This window comes from Dermacentor variabilis, chromosome 8, assembly GCF_050947875.1.
Source record: "Dermacentor variabilis isolate Ectoservices chromosome 8, ASM5094787v1, whole genome shotgun sequence".
NCBI lineage: Eukaryota > Metazoa > Arthropoda > Arachnida > Ixodida > Ixodidae > Dermacentor > Dermacentor variabilis.
This window is the reverse complement of record NC_134575.1, coordinates 21,242,151-21,261,172: the sequence shown is the minus strand read 5'-3', so window position 1 is coordinate 21,261,172 and position 19,022 is coordinate 21,242,151. Positions and strand designations below refer to the sequence as shown.

Below are 19,022 nucleotides of genomic sequence, written 5' to 3'. Positions count from 1 at the left end.
TGTTTATTATCCATGTTACACAATACTGTGATTTCTCTACTCACTTGGTTCCATTTAATGATGGGGGCGAAATGCGTAAACACCCGTGTACTTAGATTTAGGTGCAAGTTAAAGAACCCCAGGAGGTCGAAATTTCCGGAGTGCTCCACTACGGCGTGCCTCATAATCAGAAAGTGGTTTTGGCACGTAAAACTACATAATTTAATTTTTTTGGTTCCATTTAAAGAAGTAAATATAGATTACTTTTGTTGCCAGAAAAACATCTAATAATAGCATTTAGGGTTCAGAAAGCAAGTGTGGGGGAAGAGCCAGGGTCTATTTCTGGGGGTGTTACTTTTCAGTTGCTGTATTCCCAAATAACTGACGTCTCATTGTTTGATGTCTGTTCAGCGCACGTATAAAGAATTTCCAACGTGAAATAACTCACAAATGCCAAGGAAACGCTGTAAACGCAAGGGAAATGAGAAGTAGCCCTGCTTTCTACTTTACTGCAAGGAGTGATAGCTCTCAAATGAGGGTATATTTCTCATCTGCCGGAAGCGTCTCTGCGTGCCCCTAATCTTGTTTATTGTAATATATACTAAAATTACTATACCAGGTGACTGCTAATTGTAGCTCATCTGCCGTCCCTATAGCAGAAGCGAAAATAGCACTTGGAGAACTGCAAACGTTTGACAGCCTCTTGTGTAGTTGATAGACAAACCACCACCGTTGTGATAAATTTGAGGGAAACCTGTAATAAGAAGCTAAAAGTAAGGCACAAAAAAGGCATGAATCTACACTGCTCTCGAACAAAAGATGACGACATGAACTAATATAACAATTATAATTGTCTTGGAAATTCAGGGGCGGTTGAACACTGTAGGTCCCAAAGACCTGCGCACCACTAATTTAGAGCTCCATAATCTGGGCGGTCACAGGGAAGGATTTCAAAAATTTTAGCTGAGAAATATTACGAATGAGGAGAATAGAAGCACCACAATATCACGCAGAGCATCCAACAGGTCGGTGTTCTCAGTCCATTTATTTTTATTTAGTAATGACAGCCTAACAAAATAGTGCTATGTAGCTGGAAATAATAATTGAAAGCAAATAACCTCTGAGTACCGTCTCCAAGCTTCAGTATAGGTGAGATTCAAACAGCATTGCAAAAAAAAGTCTGGACGTTATCAGCAGCTCCTTAAAAGAGGCAGGGGTATGTCAAGCGCATGTCCATGTATTGCGTGAATTGAAAGCTTGAGGAACAAAAGTGATTTCCCTGCAAGAACACAAATTATTCATGGCCTGTAACAGAATTCGGAGAACCGACTATTACGTTTAGTGTCTATAGGACATATGGTGTGTTCCGGCTTCCTCTAAGCGCTCTCGAATGTTCATAATAACTATGAAGTCTTTTCGCTATCGCTTCGGAACAATGAGATGATGTAGATAACTTTTTTTTTCATAAAAGTAATATACTACAGAAAGAAACGTACAGCTAAAAGATACTATACTTGTGTCATGGCACACAGCAAGCACGACGAATAATACAAACCATTTGAAGGCAAATTCCTGCGTCTATATGTTCAATTTAGTATATGCAAATTTCGACCTCTACGTGACATCCTCATTAAAATAAACGTTCTCATGCGCCACTGCAGCTATGAGAGGCACTGGCTAATACTCCGTGAGCTGGATCTTATAACCTTCATATATGATATACGATACAATATACTAGCTATTCACAATCATAAATCTACGCACGAGAAACGCGGAGAATTTAGGATCGGCTGCTATCTTCGGCAAGTTATTGTTTTTTGAACTTTCATTTCCTTTGAACATAAGAGTTCTACATTTTAATTAAAGAAGAGCAAATAGTTTACACATCGCTTTCATTGGCGTAATTTTTCTTTAAGTGGCTGTGATCAAAATAAAATTGGGCTTCTCGGTCCCACTTCTGCTTCATAGCAAGTGTCTATACGTTGGAACGTTTAACGAATTCAGATAGTATAGGAGGGCCTATTGTTCCCCTGGCTGGGCTCCTGAAGTTTACACGCTGCGTGACGCCATGGGTCAGAAGAATTTTCTACATCCCCCGCCATGGCCGTACTGGGCTCCGTCTTACCTTTCCCGATTTAGATCTGGTACACATATTCAATAACCAAAAATTTCGATTCGGGAAAGCCAGTCCTGCAGCTCAATTTTAAATACGTGTGTACAGCTGTGAGACCGCATCTGGATTGCATTTGCAGCCAGCTGTATTTACATCCACTTTTAATTTTCAATTCAGTTACATTCATTTGATTCGGTTGTGCGTTATAATTATATGCACTTCAAGTAAACGCAACAAATAATTTCCGCAATGCTATTATTTTTTCAAGAGCGGTCGGCTTTAGGTGGTGGTTGTGATTAACAAAAATTTGCGTATACTATTACCACGCTTACTATAATCTTTCCTATTGAGCGTGTTTCACCGACTAAGAAATGTTCAAAGTTATAGCCTTGCATGAGATGCGCCTATTTGTATCTGAAGTTTCTCGAATGTTATCGCAGGTTCTACACGTGGTTTGTTGTTCCCGAACCTTGTGAAACTTGGTTAAATCGTACTTTTGTGAACGAAGGCGGGCACCAGCGATTACGGAAGAACCTTCGACAAGTAACGTATAACGGATGACGCACTTGACTGGCAGATCAGATTATGGACTATAGCCCACTTCTCTCGCCGCTGTCATTGTGCTTAAGTTTACTTCTTGTGTCGGGCGCAAGTTGACCAAATAAAGAGTTAATTTGAGAACAAATTTCATACTGCGCATTTCTTCATCTTTATCTCAACGACAGGTCTGGTGGATATGCTGATTCGTTCTGTGCTAAGTACTTCACCTACAAGCTCTAGCCCCGACGACGTCATCTACATCGCAAAGCACCAGCAAGCTAGCAGCAGAATGCAACAGTTGCCGACGGAAAACGGATTTATTTCGGAGACACGGAAACTCATGGCCAAATTAACCACAATTGCAAGCCTAGCTCCGTCGGCACTGGTCATGCTAGAGCAGTTGGGTCAGCCACGTACGTTCTGCAAACAATCAAGAGATCCATTCATCAAACGACAGCAAAGAATGGCAAAGGGCAGAAAGGCAACACTAAGACTTTGGGCGATGTTATCGGGAATACTAGCCTGGCGGCCGCGGTGGGATTTGGACTAGACATGTCAAAGGGGACCTAATGTAAAGCTACCGCCATGTTATTTGTGTTAAACTATGAGGTGGTGCCAGACAGCATTATAAAATCACAGCAGTGCCACGCGTGACCTGAAGTTACCCAATCAGTGCTTCTTAAGCCATTCTACGCGTCATAACAAACTCTATAGCGAAGTTTATGTTTGTTTGATATATTTGGTTTTGGTGATATTGCTTTTCGCTTTAGCGCTTTTTGTGAAGTATTGAGGTTATGCTTTCTAAGAGTTCATTGATATAGATGGAAGACTACTTAAGTAGGCCAAGAATGCTAATCACCTATAAAATTAACAAGAACATACACGAAGCCAGCCGCATGAATTACTTCAAAGGCAGTAATGATTGCGGGTAATCAAAATCGGGCCCCCTTGCTCGACTTTGTCTTGTTGAAAAATTAGCAAGAAGCACGACATTTTTGTTATCCACATACACTGCCATGGCTATGAGTGGTGCTGGCCAACACTAGAAGGGTCAGGCTGTGTATCCACACACATATCGCCTAGGTCAGACGAAGTCGAAGTGAACTTGAGCAATCTTTTTGGATAGCTAGCTTGCTTCTTTACATGGTGCAATCGAATGCCTACTTGTGCTCCTTGGTCTGAAGCCATACATGGCGTTTACAGACGCCGTGCCATCGCTTGCATCGAGCATGCATCATCGTACTTAAGTCGCCATTGCTACAGTGTGAGGCTGATCAGGTCGACATAGAGATGTCCTCTTTCTATTTCTATAACAGCGAGCCGATTGACACCGACGACGACTACGCCGTTGTAGAAGACAAACGAGTGAAGATAAAAATACCACACAAACAGTAAATAAGTGAGTGAGCACGGCCACAATGGACCGCCTTCTCGAACCTACATGTTTACGTTTGTGCCTTGCGATGTCTCGAACAATTTTAATTGCGCACATAGGCACACTCTCAACACCTATCTCGTTAATGCGGCTCCTAAAGCAAGTATTGAAGTATATTTTAGCTCCAAGAGAAACGGAGTTACAGAGAAAGGGACAGCACAAGCCGCACTAGAACAACTGTCCCCATCATCAACAGCAGCTCCAGCTGCAGCAGCAGCATCATCACCCTATTTATGTCCACTGCAAGGACGAAGGCCTCTCTCTGTGATCTCCAATTACCTCTTTCCTGCGCCAACGGATTCCAGCTAACAGCCGCAAATTTCTTAATTTCGTTGCACCACCTAGTTTTCTGCCGTCCTATACTGCGCTTCCCTTCTCTTCGTCCCCATTTTGTCACCCTAATGGTCCAACGGTTATCTAATCTGCGTATTTCATGACCTGACTAGCGGCATTTTTTATCTTGATTTGTATTAGAATACCGTCTATACACGTTTGCTCTCTGATCCAAACCGCTCTCTTTCTGTCTCTTAAAGTTATGCCGTGAGCATACAAGTAGACGTATAAGGCCGGTCGTTCATTGTGCATGGTGGTCCAATATTGGAAGTCCTCATTCTCGGTGTGGTCATTGATATCAGCTGCAAAGAGTTTCAAAAGCTTCTGTCTTCAGCAACGAAACTAATCAACTTTCATCGCTTCGACTGCTCGACGGGCGTCAAGCTTGTTTTCGGAAGGCGCAGATTATATCATGGTCGGCTACGTGACACACCAGCGGCGTCTGTATGTGCTCCCACGACTGCAATGTAGCAAACTCAGCCTTGGAGGGGCTGATTAGACACACGAGGCCGCATGCCCCTGTTGCGCACGCAGCCATCACATTAATTATAAGCACAGTAAAAAAAGACGAAGTGCTACAGTTGCATCGAATCAAATGAGGTGAATTCCAAGGCTTGTTCCAAACAGGAGAATATGTATAAATACTGAACCAAAGTACGTCACACACAGGTGGCAGTGTTAGTCCCGAAGCGGAGGAGATGATTGCGTCGTTGAATTGGACAAGCTGTGGGGCCAAATGAGAGCTCCGTGGCTACGATTTCGCTAATAGACCAGAAGGTGGCTAAATTAGCATCGATGGATCTTTTACGGATGGATGACAATTTTTAATTTCCTGAACCTCAATCGGAGATACCGTCCACAGTAGATATGATTTATGAAATTCTATGTGGCTATGGTGTGAGTTGTCAAATATTTCGGAGTCGTTCTGCAATCCGTTAGCCCGCTGTTGAGCTGAGACCGTAGAGGACCGACGACAGAAAGACCTTCTTCTGGCTTGGATCCCGTTTGCTGGACCATTGTTTTCTTGACATGCGAAGCTTTGTTAAGAGAACCTCTTATGGATTTTATTTGCAGCTTCGTGCGGCAACGACATGGATAACACATATTTATTGATTTCAACAGGGGCACTGCGTTTCAGTTCCACAGGCTCGCATTCGCCTATCGGTGTAGATGTGTATTGTATGCAAAGCAGTTGGATGAGCTGGTACGAGACAAAAATTTCTAACATTTGTGTGGCGTTTATTCTTTGATGTCTCTAAGACCTGTCGTTATACATTTAGTTTGATTTGATATGTTAGTTCTAACCCCTAAAGTGTACTCTCAAATTTCCCCATGCTGCACTGCTTCCACTCTGTCTAAAGGCGTCATTGCAGTCCTAAGATTCTTTCGGCAACCTTAAAATCTTCATTGCCAATCATGTGTACGGAATTCACCCGTAATTCTTGGTCTCCAAATAGAAATATGTACACGTGCAACGATCTTGGCGTCACAGAGTCTTGGCCAATCCAACATGTGTTGCAGCTTCAGCCAGGTACTTTTTCTTGAAATAGATAATTTTCGATGTTACAGCTTCAGACTAAAAGTATAATTTGTCTTGTGGAACTAGTAACAGTGGCAGCGAGCACAGCGTCATAAGCCGTATTTGTAATACGATTTGACATCAATCGTTATTATTTGCGACATACTAGCATATGTGGTCAGCAAATGGAAGGGCGTATATATACCAAAAAAGCAGTTACTCGGGCGCGCATGTATTGCTTGCGCAGATGGCATGCTTGTAGTGCTACGTATGAGAAAATATGATTTTCTCAAACATGTCACTACAAGCATGCCATCTTTGCACTCAATACATGCGTGCCCGAGTAATCGCTTTTCTTTCTTTAAACTGTAATACGTAAGTGCACCGCATCGGTAGTTCGTCTCCAAAGATATAAGCGATAATGCAATAACAGGCTTTCCTGACATGCGTTTTAGCAAGTTGCTTGCTGTGACTGACTTTAAGCACGCCTCACGTCAATATAAATAATACACACGTATTTCGGTGCCATTGCGAGAAAAATAGTTGTCCTTAAGAAAACGCAATATTCTATGCGAACGAAGTAATCGACATCCAAGATCGAAACAGGTGGTTATGTAACGTGCGATTAGTTAAATGCGTAGGCTGTGCTATCGTGTTGCGAGAGACAGTCCAGCTGATAAATAGATGCGCTTCCGTAACCAGCACTGTCGCGGAACTCAAGTAGAGGCTACAGAAGATCTCCCAGCCTTCCATTTACTTGAAAAAAATGAAACAAAGTCATGTTGTTCTCCGCAAAATTGTGGAGCTGGTTCAATATGACGTGCTGCATTAGTTTTCCTACGCTCAAAGTCAGAGAAATTGGGCGGAAGTTTTCGAGCTGTAGTGGCTTATCATGTTTCGGTATGTATATTATTTGTGCATGCTTCCACTGCGAGGAGATATAACCTCTTTCCCAGCCGCAGTTGAATACTCTATTAGGGCAGTGATAGATCCATCGTATAGATTTCGGAGGGTCTTACTGGTTACGCCGTCGGGGCCTGGTGCAGATTTAGTTAGGAGATTCAGCTAGACGGCTCATACTTCAGCCTCTGGGAAAGGTGCGTGTAGGTTAAGATTCTCCGGACCAGTGTATGGCTTCTGGGTGATGTGTGCACTTGTGCCTACGTACCAGATTCTGAGTTCTGTGAGGAGGTCGTCGTCGTGCCCTGGTATTAGTGAGTGATTTTATTGAGGTCTTTCCTCTGCTCTGATTTACTTTTATCAGGGTTCGATTGCTCTTTCTGGCTTCCCGCAAGTGTAGTAGGCGGCTATCCACCTCGACCAGATCAGCTTCTTCGGGGATGTCCCTCCTGGCGCGTTTCACGCGATCTCTGAGGTCCCCGATCCAGGCCTCGAAATCGTTTGTATGCCCAGTGGCGGTTGCCTCACGAATCTGACGAAAGCGGTCACATTCCGCGAGCGTGACTCATTTGCCCTTATGCGGAGTGGACCTGCCTAAATGCGGATTTATATGATGATTACTGCCGAGGCTTTCCCCGGTATCAGTCAAATTATAGTTTGTTTTTGATGAAAGTTAGATCGGGAGTGGTGTCAACACTGACACTATTCCCAATATGGTTGAGAGTCTGCGGTTTGTGTTGAGAGCCAGTCCCTCTTGTTGGGCTTCTAGACAAAGATTACGACCTTTGACCACCTCTGTGCTGTATCCCCATGCAGTTTGGAGAGCGTTAAAGTCACCTAATAATAATATCGCCTGTTGCTGGGAGATTCTGCGAGCCTTCCTGAATAGAGTTCTGAACTTGTCTCGTCGATATTTTGGGCTGCTATAGAAAACAAGGATGAATATGCTTCCATCCTCCTTACGTTTAGGGATGACTTCAAAAAAGACATGGCGTATTCCAACTTCTTCAATATCATGTTGAATGGCTGTTGGATTCCTGTGAATTAGAATAGCGGTGGTAGAATACGATCCAGAACCTTTATAGGATTTTGTAACCTGCCAATTTTACATGGCCCACCGTCTCCTGAAGGGCAATGACGTCCGGGGCCTCCTGGTCCCGAAGTAACTGCAGAAGGTTTCCCCGTTTCCGGAGGAAGCCACGGCAGTTCCACAAGCAGATTGTGTAGTTACCATTGCGAGCCATGTTGAGGTGGCGGGGGTTCACGGTTGGTTTAGAGATTTCCGAAAGGGATCGGTGATGGTAGGGTTTGAATACCATGTGCTTAAGCGAGGCGGATGCCTTGTAGGTGAATCTTGACTCCAAACGCAGGACTTTGCATGATATAGGGAATTGGGAAAGGCTTTCTCGTTGTGACAGAGATGCGCGCCGAGGTGGCACCGTCCTCCTCGCTATCTCTACAGATATTCTGGTACCGCACATTGACGTCGATACTAACCTAGAAATCAGCTAGGTGTCTCTAATAGTTCATCATCATCATCAGCCTGGTTGCGCCCACTGCAGGGTAAAGGCCTCTCCCATACTTCTCCAACTACCCCGGTCATGTACTAATTGTGGCCATGTTGTCCCTGCAAACTTCTTAATCTCATCCGCCTACCTAACTTTCTGCCGCCCGCTGTTACGCTTCCCTTCCCTTGGAATCCATTCTGTAACTCTTAATGACAATCGGTTATCTTCCCTCCTCATTACGTGTCCTGCCCATGCCCATTTCCTTTTTCTTGATTTCAACTAAGATATCATTACCTCGCGTTTGTTCCCTCACCCAATCTGCTTTTTTCTTATCCCTTAACGTTACACCTATCATTCTTCTTTCCATAGCTCGTTGCGTTGTCCTCAATTTAAGTAGAACCCTTTTCGTAAGCCTCCAGGTTCATGCCCCGTACGTGAGTACTGGTAAGACACAGCTATTATAAACCTTTCTTTTGAGGGATAATGGCAACCTGCTGTTCATGATCTGAGAATGCCTGCCAAACGCACCCCAGCCCATTCTTATTCTTCTGATTATTTCAGTCTCATGATCCGGATCCGCAGTCACTACCTGTGCTAAGTAGATGTATTCCCTCACCACTTTAAGTGCCTCACTACCTATCGTAAACTGCTGTTCTCTTGCAAGACTCTTAAACACTACTTTAGTTTTCTGCAGATTAATATTTAGACCCACCCTTCGGCTTTGCCTCTCCAAGTCAGTGCGCATGCACTACAGTTGGGCCCCTCAGTTACTAAGCAAGGCAATATCATCAGCGAATCGCAAGTTATTAAGGTATTCTCCATTAACTCTTATCCCCAATTGTCCCCAATCCAGGTCTCTGAATACCTCCCGTAAACACGCTGTGAATAGCATTGGAGAGATCGTATCTCCCTGCCTGACGCCTTTCTTTATTGGGATTTTGTTGCTTTCCTTATGGAGGACTACGGTGGCTGTGGAGCCGCTATAGATATATTTCAGTATTTTTACATACGGCACGTCTACACCCAGATTCCGCACTGCCTCCACGCCTGCTGAGGTTTCGACTTAATCAAACGCTTTCTCGTAATCAATGAAACCTATATATAAACGTTGGTTATATTCCGCACATTTTTCTATCACCTGATTGACAGTGTGAATATGGTCTATTGTTGAGTAGCCTTTATGGAATACTGACTGGTCCTTTGGTGGACGGAAGTCTAAGGTGTTCCTGATTTTATTTGCAATTACCTTAGTAAATGCTTTGTAGGCAACGGACAGTAAGCTGATCGGTCTAGAATTTTGAAGTCTTTGGAGTCTCCTTTCTTATGGATTAGGATTAAGTTAGCGTTTTTCCAAGATTCCGGTACGCTCGAAGTCGTGAGGCATTGCGTATACAGGGTGACCGGTTTCTCTAGAACAATCTGCCCACCATCCTTCGACAAATCTGCTGTTACCTGATCCTCCCCAGCTGCCTTCCCCCTTTGCATAGCTCCCAAGGCTTTCTTTACTTCTTCCAGCGTTACCTTTAGGATTTCGAATTCCTCTGGACTAATTTCTCTTCCATTATCGTCGAGGGTGCCACTGGTACTGTATAAATCTCTACAGAAATCCTCAGCCACTTGAACTATCTCATCCATATTAGTAATGATATTGCCGGCTTTGTCTCTTAACGCATACGTCTTATTCTTGCCAATTCCTAGTTTCTTCTTCACTGCTTTTAGGCTTCCTCCGTTCCTGAGAGCATGTTCAATTCTATCCATAGTATACTTCCTCATGTCAGCTGTCTTACGCTTGTTGATTAACTTCGAAAGTTCTGCCAGTTCTATTTTAGCTGTAGGGTTAGAGGCTTTCATACATTGGCGTTTCTTGATCAGATTTTTCGTCTCCTACGATAGCTTACTGGTATCCTGTCTAACGGAGTTACCACCGACTTCTATTGCACACTCCTTAATGATGCGCACAAGACTGTCGTTCATTGCTTCAACGCTAAGGTCCTCTTCTTGAATTAAAGCCGAATACCTGTTCTGTGGCTTGATCTGGAATTCCTCTATTTTCCCTCTTACCGCTAACTCATTGATCGGCTTTTTATGTACCAGTTTCTTCCGTTCGCTCCTCAGGTCTAGGCTGATATGAGTTCTTACCATCCTATGGTCACTCCAGTGCACCTTGCTGAGCACGTCCACGTCTTGTATGATGCCAGGGTTAGCGCAGAGTATGAAGTCTATTTCATGTCTAGTCTCGCCCTTCGGGCTCTTCCACGTCCACTTCCGGCTATCCCGCTCACGGAAGAAGGTATTCCTTATCCGCATATTATACTGCTCCGCAAACTCTACTAATAACTCTCCCCTGCAATTCCTAGTGCCTATGCCATATTCCCCCACTGCTTTGTCTCCAGCCTGCTTCTTGCCTACCTTGGCATTGAAGTCGCCCATCAGTATAGTGGATTTTGTTTTGACTTTACCCCTCGCCGATTGCACGTCTTCATAGAAGCTTTCGACTTCCTGGTCATCATGAATGGATGTAGGGGCGTAGACCTGTACAACCTTCATTTTGTACCTCTTATTAAGTTTCACAACAAGACCTGCCACCCTCTCGTTAATGCTATAGAATTCCTGTATGTTACCGGCTATATTCTGAATAATCAGGAATCCGACTCCTAGTTCTCGTCTCTCCGCTAAGTCCCGGTGGCACAGGACGTGCCCTCTTTTCGGCACTGTATGTGCTTGTTTCGGCCTCCTAACTTCACTGAGCCCTATTATATCATATTTACTACCCTCTAATAGTTAGGCACCAAAAAATGCCCACTCGCATTTGTTACCATTCGCCCAGACACACTAATACCTTAGTCGCGGAACTTCAAGACAGTATAAATCATATTATCTCTCGTTTTCCTTTAACCCCCATATTCTTATTCAGTGACTTTAACTTTCCTAACATAATGTGGAACACTGAACCAGCTGTGATGTCACCATTTCCCTCTCAATCTCACGCTTTTTTAGAACTATACTTTACGTTTTCTTCATCGCATTTAACCACTGAAGCTACTAGAATCACGCCCTCTCGGCCAACATTCCTAATCTAATCCTAACAACTAGAGCTGACCTAGTTTCTAGTATTTCTTTTTTGCCAGGTATAAGTGATCATACATTACTCTTTTTTATTAATGCGCAAATTTCAAAAAAGCGAGCAAAATGCGCGAAAGAATTCGCGACTGTGCTAGAGCCAACTTCGAGGCAATCAACAATGACATATCTGGTTACAGTAACACATTTCTCACTAACTTTGATGAGCGTCCTATTCAACATAACTGGGACATGCTTTCAGCTATAGTAAAGTAATTAATTGAAAACTACATCCCTGTTCGCATTATCACGTCTAATCTTCCAACACAATCGTATAACACCCATATCAAGCGGCTTTCTAATCGGAAAAACGTCTATATCGCTTGGCCAAATTATCATCCTGAAACTGGCGCTGGACAACCTAGAAATCTGCATCTGATAAGTATGTCGCGACACTTAAGGAAGCTGAAGCTAATTTCATGTCGAATAGTTTACCCTCATTTCAAGCATGTAATGTTTGAAAATTTTGGCGTAGAATTAGCGCCAGTTATAATAACTTCACTGCTTTGGTAGACGCAGCTGACAACTCCATTCCCCCTACTTTTCTGAATGACACCTTTCCGAGTAATTTCTCCGTGGTTGCAAATACACATCTTTCAGACATCTTTCAGTAGTTATCCATTGATGCCTCCCATTATTCTTAAGACGTCTGGAATTACGAAACACATCATCAATATAGAGCACCATTCGTCCCCTGGCTATAATTCCACATATAGCAAATTTTTGAATAATACTTGTGTCCACAAATTATTCATACTAACAAATATATTTCAGCAATCACTTGACACATCAACCCCTCCAGTTCAACGGAAAATTGGGAAAGTGATACCAATATTTAGGTCGGGCAATAATTAAAAGTTCACCATTTAATTATCGGCCCATTTTTATTACTACTACATCCTGCAAACTCTAAGAACACATTATATTCTCGAACCTTGTCACCTTTCTAGAATCTAACTCATTTGTCTCAACAGCTCAATATGGGTTTTGGGAATAATTTCGTGCGAAATACAGCTCGTATCAGTTACTCATAAACTACATCGTATTCTTGATCGTTCTTCTGTAGCTGACTGTATCAGATTCTTGCAACGCATTCTACAAGGTCTCCCATATACTTCTATTTATTAACTTAGTCAGCTTATTATTGATCATAGTCATATTCTTGTGGATCAATGATTTCCTGTCAAATCATTCCCATTTAGTTGTAGCCAATGAACATTCTTCTGACCAATGTCCTGTTCAATCTGGAGTCTCACGATGGTCTGTATTAGGCCCCTTTGTTTTCATTATTTAGATTACCGACCTTCCTTTTCTAGTTTCTCCTGATATTCATCTTTCCGCCTACGGCTGCGTAATTCTTCATGAAATAGTTACTGATAATGATGCTCACATTCTTCAGTCCGAGCTAAATTCTATATCTAGCTGGTGCAATACTTGGCTAATGGAAATAAATCATAAGAAGTGCAAAGTGATGCGTCTCTCTCGTAAATCAAGTAGTCCTTTTACCTATTACCTGAGCAACGCTCCCTTAGCCACGGTTTCCTCCTTTAAATATTTAGGTGTTCATATCACATCTAATTTAAGTTGGTTTTTGCATGTTGAAAAGATAATTAAGAACCCTAATAGTACGTCAGTTTACATATACCGTAATTCCTCTACAGCTTTTTCATATTTAAAGCTCTTTATATATAAAACACTCATGCCATCTAAATGAGAATACGCCACTACAGTATGTGATCCACGCACTAACAATTTGCTTACTTCACTAGAAGCGGTACAAAATTGTTCTACTCGCTTCATCTCTGCATGTCATAATCGCACTGCCAGTGTAACTTCCATGAAATTGGTTATCCCTGTTCCGTCGTTAGCATCCCGCCGCAAAAATGTTTCCTCGAACTTGTTTATAGGCTTCTCTTTCACACCACCCTCCACGGCGATTTAATTATTCAGTCACATTATCTATCGCAGTGTGTTGACCATCGCTTTAAGGTTGCTCTCTAGCCATGTCGTACTAACACCTTTCCTTACTCTTCTTTACCTCTTACTTTACAAGATTGGAATGGCGTTGTTTCGAACATTCCTTCCATTTTTGACAATACCCCATTTAAATATGATTTAGCTAACATAATATAATAAGGTGTTCCCTTACGTTACTATGCTTTGTAGCGTTCTTAGTTAAAGGACACAATAGACGTTAAGTATTGCTGTGAAACTGGCGTCCAGCTTGTATCATCATCATCATCATCATCATCATCATCATCATCATCATCATCATCATCATCATCCTGGTTACGCCCACTCCAGGGCAAAGGCCTCTTCCATCCTTCTCCAAAAACCCCGATCATGTACTAATTGTGGCCATGTCGTCCCTGCAAACTTAATCTGATTCGCCCACCTAACTTTCTGCCGCCCCCTGCTATGCTTCCCTTCCCTTGGAATCCATTCCGTAACTGTTAATGGCCATCGGTTATCTTTCCTCCTTATTACTTGTACTGCCCATGCCCATTTCTTTTCTCTTGATTTCAACTAAGATGTCATTAACTCGCGTTTGTTCCCTCACCCAATCTGCTCATTCGTTATCCCTTAACGTTACACCCATCATTCTTCTTTTCGTAGCTCGTTGCGTCGTCCTCCATTTAAGTAGAACCCTTTTCGTAAGCCGCCAGATTTCTGCCCCGTAGGTGAGCACTAGAAAGACACAGCTATTACACACTTTTCTATTGAGGGATAATGACAACCTACTGTTCATGATCTGAGAATGCCTGCCACACGCACGCCAGCCCATTCTTATTTGTCTGATTATTTCCGTCTCACGATCCGGATCCGCCGTCACAATCTGCCCTAAGTAGATGTATTCCCTTACCACTTCCATTCCCTTGCTACCTATTGTAAATTGCTGTTCTCTTCCGAGATTGTTAAACAACACTTTAGTTTTCTGCAGATTAATTTTTAGACCCACTCTTCGGCTTTGCCTCACCAGGTCAGTGAGCATTGATTGCAGTTGGTCCCCTGAGTTTAGTACTAAGCACGGCAATATCGTCAGCGAATCGCAAGTTGCTAAGGTATTCTCCATTAAATTTATCCCCAATTCTTCCCAATCCAGGTCTCTGAATATCTCCGGTAAACACGCTGTGAATAGCATTGGAGAGATAGTATGTCCCTGCCTGACGCCTTTTTTTATTGGGATTTTGTTGCCTTCTTTATAGAGGACTACGCTGGCTGTGGAGCCGCTATATATACCTTTCAGTATTTTTACATACGGCTCGTCTATACACTGAATCCGTAATGCCTCAATGACTGCTGAGGTTTCGACAAAATCAAACGCTTTCTTTTAATCAATGAAAGCTATATATAAGGGTTGGTTATATTCCGCGCATTTCTCTATCACCTGATTGATAGTTTGAATATGGTCTTTACGGAATCCTGCCTGGTCCTTTGCTTGACAGAAGTCTAAGGTGTTCCTGATTATATTTGCAATTACCTTAGTAAAGAGTTTGTAGGCAACTGACAATAAGCTGATTGGTCTATAATTTTTCCAGTCTTTGGCGTCCCCTTTCTCATGGATTAGGATTATGTTAGCGTTCTTCCAAGATTCCGGTACGCTCGAGGTCATGAGGCATAGCGTATACAGGGTGGCCAGTTTCTCTAGAACAATCTGCCCAGCATCCGTCAACAGATCTGCTGTTACCTGATCCTCCCCAGCTGCCTTCCCCCTTTGCATAGCTCCCGAGGCTTTCTCTACTACATCTGGCGTTACCTGTGGGATTTCGAATTACTCTAGACTATTCTCTCTTCCATTATCGTCGTGGGTGCCACTGGTACTGCATAAATCTCTATACCAACTGGCTCCTAAACCACTTGAACTATCTCATCCATATTAGTAATGATATTGCCGGCTTTGTCTCTTAACGCATACATCTGATTCTTGCCAATTCCTAGTTTCTTCTTCACTGCCTTTAGGCTTCCTCCATTTCTGAGAACATGTTCGATTCTATCCATAATATACTTCCTTATGTCAGCTGTCTTACGGTTGTTGATTAACTTCGAAAGTTCTGCCAGTTCTATTCTTGCTGTAGAGTTAAAGGGTTTCATACATTGGCGTTTCTTGATCAGATCTTTCGTGTCCTGCGTTAGCTTACTGGTATCTTGTCTAACGGAGTTACCACCGACTTCTATTGCACACTCTTTAATGATGCCCATAAGATTATTGTGGGCACCATCTTTTCTACCTTTATTCTAATTTCATTCTCCTCTTCTCCTGTACCGCGGTTCCTGCGCTTCTTATCTTCTATTCGAAGGCTCATACCGCTTCAAGCTTTGATATTTTATTGTGCATTATGCTTGTTGTCTACCCACTCCCCTCTGTAATCCTTTGGCCATGAGGTTAAATAAACAAATAAATAAATTGCTTTTGTAAGAGATCTTGCGGGAAATGACGGAACTGTTATAGTGGTATCACGGACGCCAACACTAGTGCTAAACCTCGAAGCCACAAGTTTGTCCACTATCAGAATTATAGTTATTCTACCCAGTTTTTCACCCATTACAGCATTCAGATCAACCGAGCCACATACCTTTACGTTGCCATCCAATTTCTCAAAAACTTCTGTTTTCTCTTTGCACGGCTCATTTTTCTTTTCAAAGCCACTCCTGGCACACACATTGAACATGACACATACTTTAACTCCTATAGCACCTGTGTCCTATATTTGGGCCGTCTAGACGGCCATGACTGGTAAGCACAGCGGAAGCGTCCAGAAGGGGCGCCGACACAGCGGGGACACACTTGACATTGGGCCACTAGGCACACCACACTGGATACACACGGTAGTATGCGCAAATACCGCACCTCTCATGGTGGCATCCGTGGCGACAGCCCTTTTGATTGACATCTCTGGTACCTGCTTCTTGTCCCAGTGAAGAATAGTTGATGAGTTCCTTCTTGCTTAATAACGGATAAAAGTTCTCAGAGAAGACATGCGCCAGTTGCAAGCTTGAGCCGGACTGTTTAGCGTGAGCGTACCCTCATGGGGCACTTGATAGCTCAATCAACGCTGTGGTGTTATGCGCGCATTGTGCAATAACAAAATTGTTCGTGTTTATACCGCCGACCTAAGTAGTATAATATCTGTTTGTTAGGTTTCGCAACCCACGCAATTGTTAGAAATCACTGGCAGCCTTTGTGGAACGACATCTGTGAGAGTGTTAAGTAGTGCCGATTGGCGTTTATCATAGCAAAACAGACGTCACACAGGGGGCGCCGGGGGGCGAACTTTATGAGGAGGCACATCACACGTCTTTCGGTTTTCCGTTTGAACAAGATTTAAAGTTCACTTGTGCTCTTGAAAATACGTATAAGATCAGTTAATGATTCACCACAGTTATTTCTGCATTCTTGGTTTAATACAGTGAAACTCGCATACAGGCCTATTTTAATCAGTGAGCTAAGAGCATACTCCCAATGGTGGGGCCGTATTAATGAGTAACAAAGGCCCAGTCTAGCCGCTGGCCGTATCACCCATCTTCTCGCAATATGGTTATGGATCTTTCGTAATAAAAGGCAGAGGTAAATTCGAGTGTCTGAGAATGATTTGAGCAAAAAATACTATCTTTAGAGGAAATTAGGAAAAAATTATTTTCAATATATATCGCAGAAGGCGTCGCTGAACAACAAAATGTTTGAAGACGTAGAGGTTCCCATCCGTGGTACTATCGAGATAAAAAATCCCATTCTTGCTGCCTGTTGCTGCTCAGCCCCCTGCAAAAACGATAAAATAAGTGTAATGAATAAATTCAGAAGTATTACAAAAGAATAGCGATAATGGGAATCGCAAAGAAGAGCAATTATTGGAATTTTCTAAGTCATATGTAGAAAAGAAGAAAGACTTGCCACATGCACTCCAAGAATGATCGCTTCAACGGAAAAGCCAATTAGGTTGTTTATCGAGAATAAAGTATGACTAACGGCCCTAGTAATCTGCAATTGAATATGCTATAGCAGAGTGGTCTGCTGAAAATTCGCTCCCTGAACGTGTAGCTTTTGCTTCAAAAGAAGCAAGATAAGTAAGTTGAAACGTACATAGGGCGAATCTCTAAGTGTGTGGACTTGCACAAAAAAGATAAACATATTGTGAAATGACTTTCAACTTTCGTAAATTCTTTCGATTAAAATTACAATGATGGCACCAAAACAATTCCTTCACTGAAATTTCGTCCACAATCACAAAAGAACATTTTACATTTTACCTTCTGTTGCAGGTAAACCAAAAGAGTCTGGCAATTACACATGCTATGCTGGCACTGATGCTGTGCTGGCACGATAAACTGCTGCGATATCTCGCAGCAGTTATCCCTTGTATATTTCGGAAGCCGCGGCTCTGAACATTTAAATGAATACTGGAGATACATGAAAGTTTGGCGTGTACGGTCGACGAAATGCAAGTGTAACTTTATCTTGTCATCAAACGATGTATCCTTTCTCCGCCTAGTGAGATTCCCTCTAAATTGAGATCCATGCGATTCCGAGCAGTTCACGCGACTACCACCAACGAAGAACAGAGCTTTCGTCAAAAGTGCCTCTAGGAATCTATCAAAATACATTTCGGCACTTGCAGGTATGTGGTGGACACAGTGGCCATTCAAGAATGGGCCATGTTCGGTACTTCGCTTGATCTGCGAGGAGTAAAGCACGAAATTATTGCGAGCTGCATCAGGAAGTAATGTCAACCAGGCATTGCTGTCGGTGTTGAAACCTTATTGCCAAATATATCACATGGGCACTATGGAGAAGTACATTCGGGAGACAGAAGCTAATGTATTGAATGAAGCCAAAATTGCCCCAGACAGATCCAAGAACCAGAAACTCCGGCCACAATCTCATTCATTTCTGCAACAGCTAAGACTTCTCTCAGTGTTCGCGTGATTCGTCTAATTTGTTGCGCCTCGCCAATGAAGACTGTTTACTGCCGCAGCCTCAGTTGTTTTCTATGTAACCACAAAGCTATGTATGGTGAAGCTGTGTATGGTGATGATGCTGAAATAACGTTTTAAAGTTTTAAAGAGATACGTTTCTCTTTCTCTTTCGCGTGTTGTCGTGGTCGTTCATCGTCTGAGCGCACATGTAGACTACTATTGGACGGCAGGCGTCGCAACGAAGACGGAATGTAGAGGGACCGTCGCGGAGGTGTAGAAAGGTCATGTAAGAACAGTGTATAAAATGAAGCTTTTAATTGCCTTCGAAATGGTTCCAGAATCATTAAAAGATTTTCCAAAAACCGTCGATGACCGTTGTCAATGTAAGTGCAAAGTTGGCAGTCACTTTAGGGTTTCGCTAAAGAGGATGAAGGCCAAAGGCCGAGCGCTTGCGGTACATTCAATAAATTAAATTGCTTTGACACTCCCTTTCGAATGCGTTGTTACTTCCTGTTACTTGTTTTATCTGTACTTCATGCAGGTTCACTGAATGATTTTTTTTTTCATTCTAACCATTTCATAGACGATTGCAAGTACATGAACTTGTACATATAGAGGCTCCTACATTTGTCGTGCAGGCAGAATGACAGGGACATGGAAAGG

General features: G+C 42.8%; 1 protein-coding gene across 7 annotated transcripts in view; it reads left to right on the top strand.

Moving 5' to 3' along the window:
• Positions 1-19,022, top strand: part of LOC142589798 (uncharacterized) — a 148,517-nt gene that overhangs the window by 101,771 nt on the left and 27,724 nt on the right. For 5 of the 7 annotated variants that reach the window (XR_012829945.1, XR_012829946.1, XR_012829948.1 and 2 more), the window contains one exon: positions 2,533-2,758. The exons of the other annotated variants lie outside the window; for them this stretch is intronic. The gene's annotated coding sequence lies outside the window, so the exon portion shown is untranslated. Of the gene's footprint in view, positions 1-2,532; positions 2,759-19,022 lie in introns of those variants that run through there. 7 annotated transcript variants of the gene reach the window in all.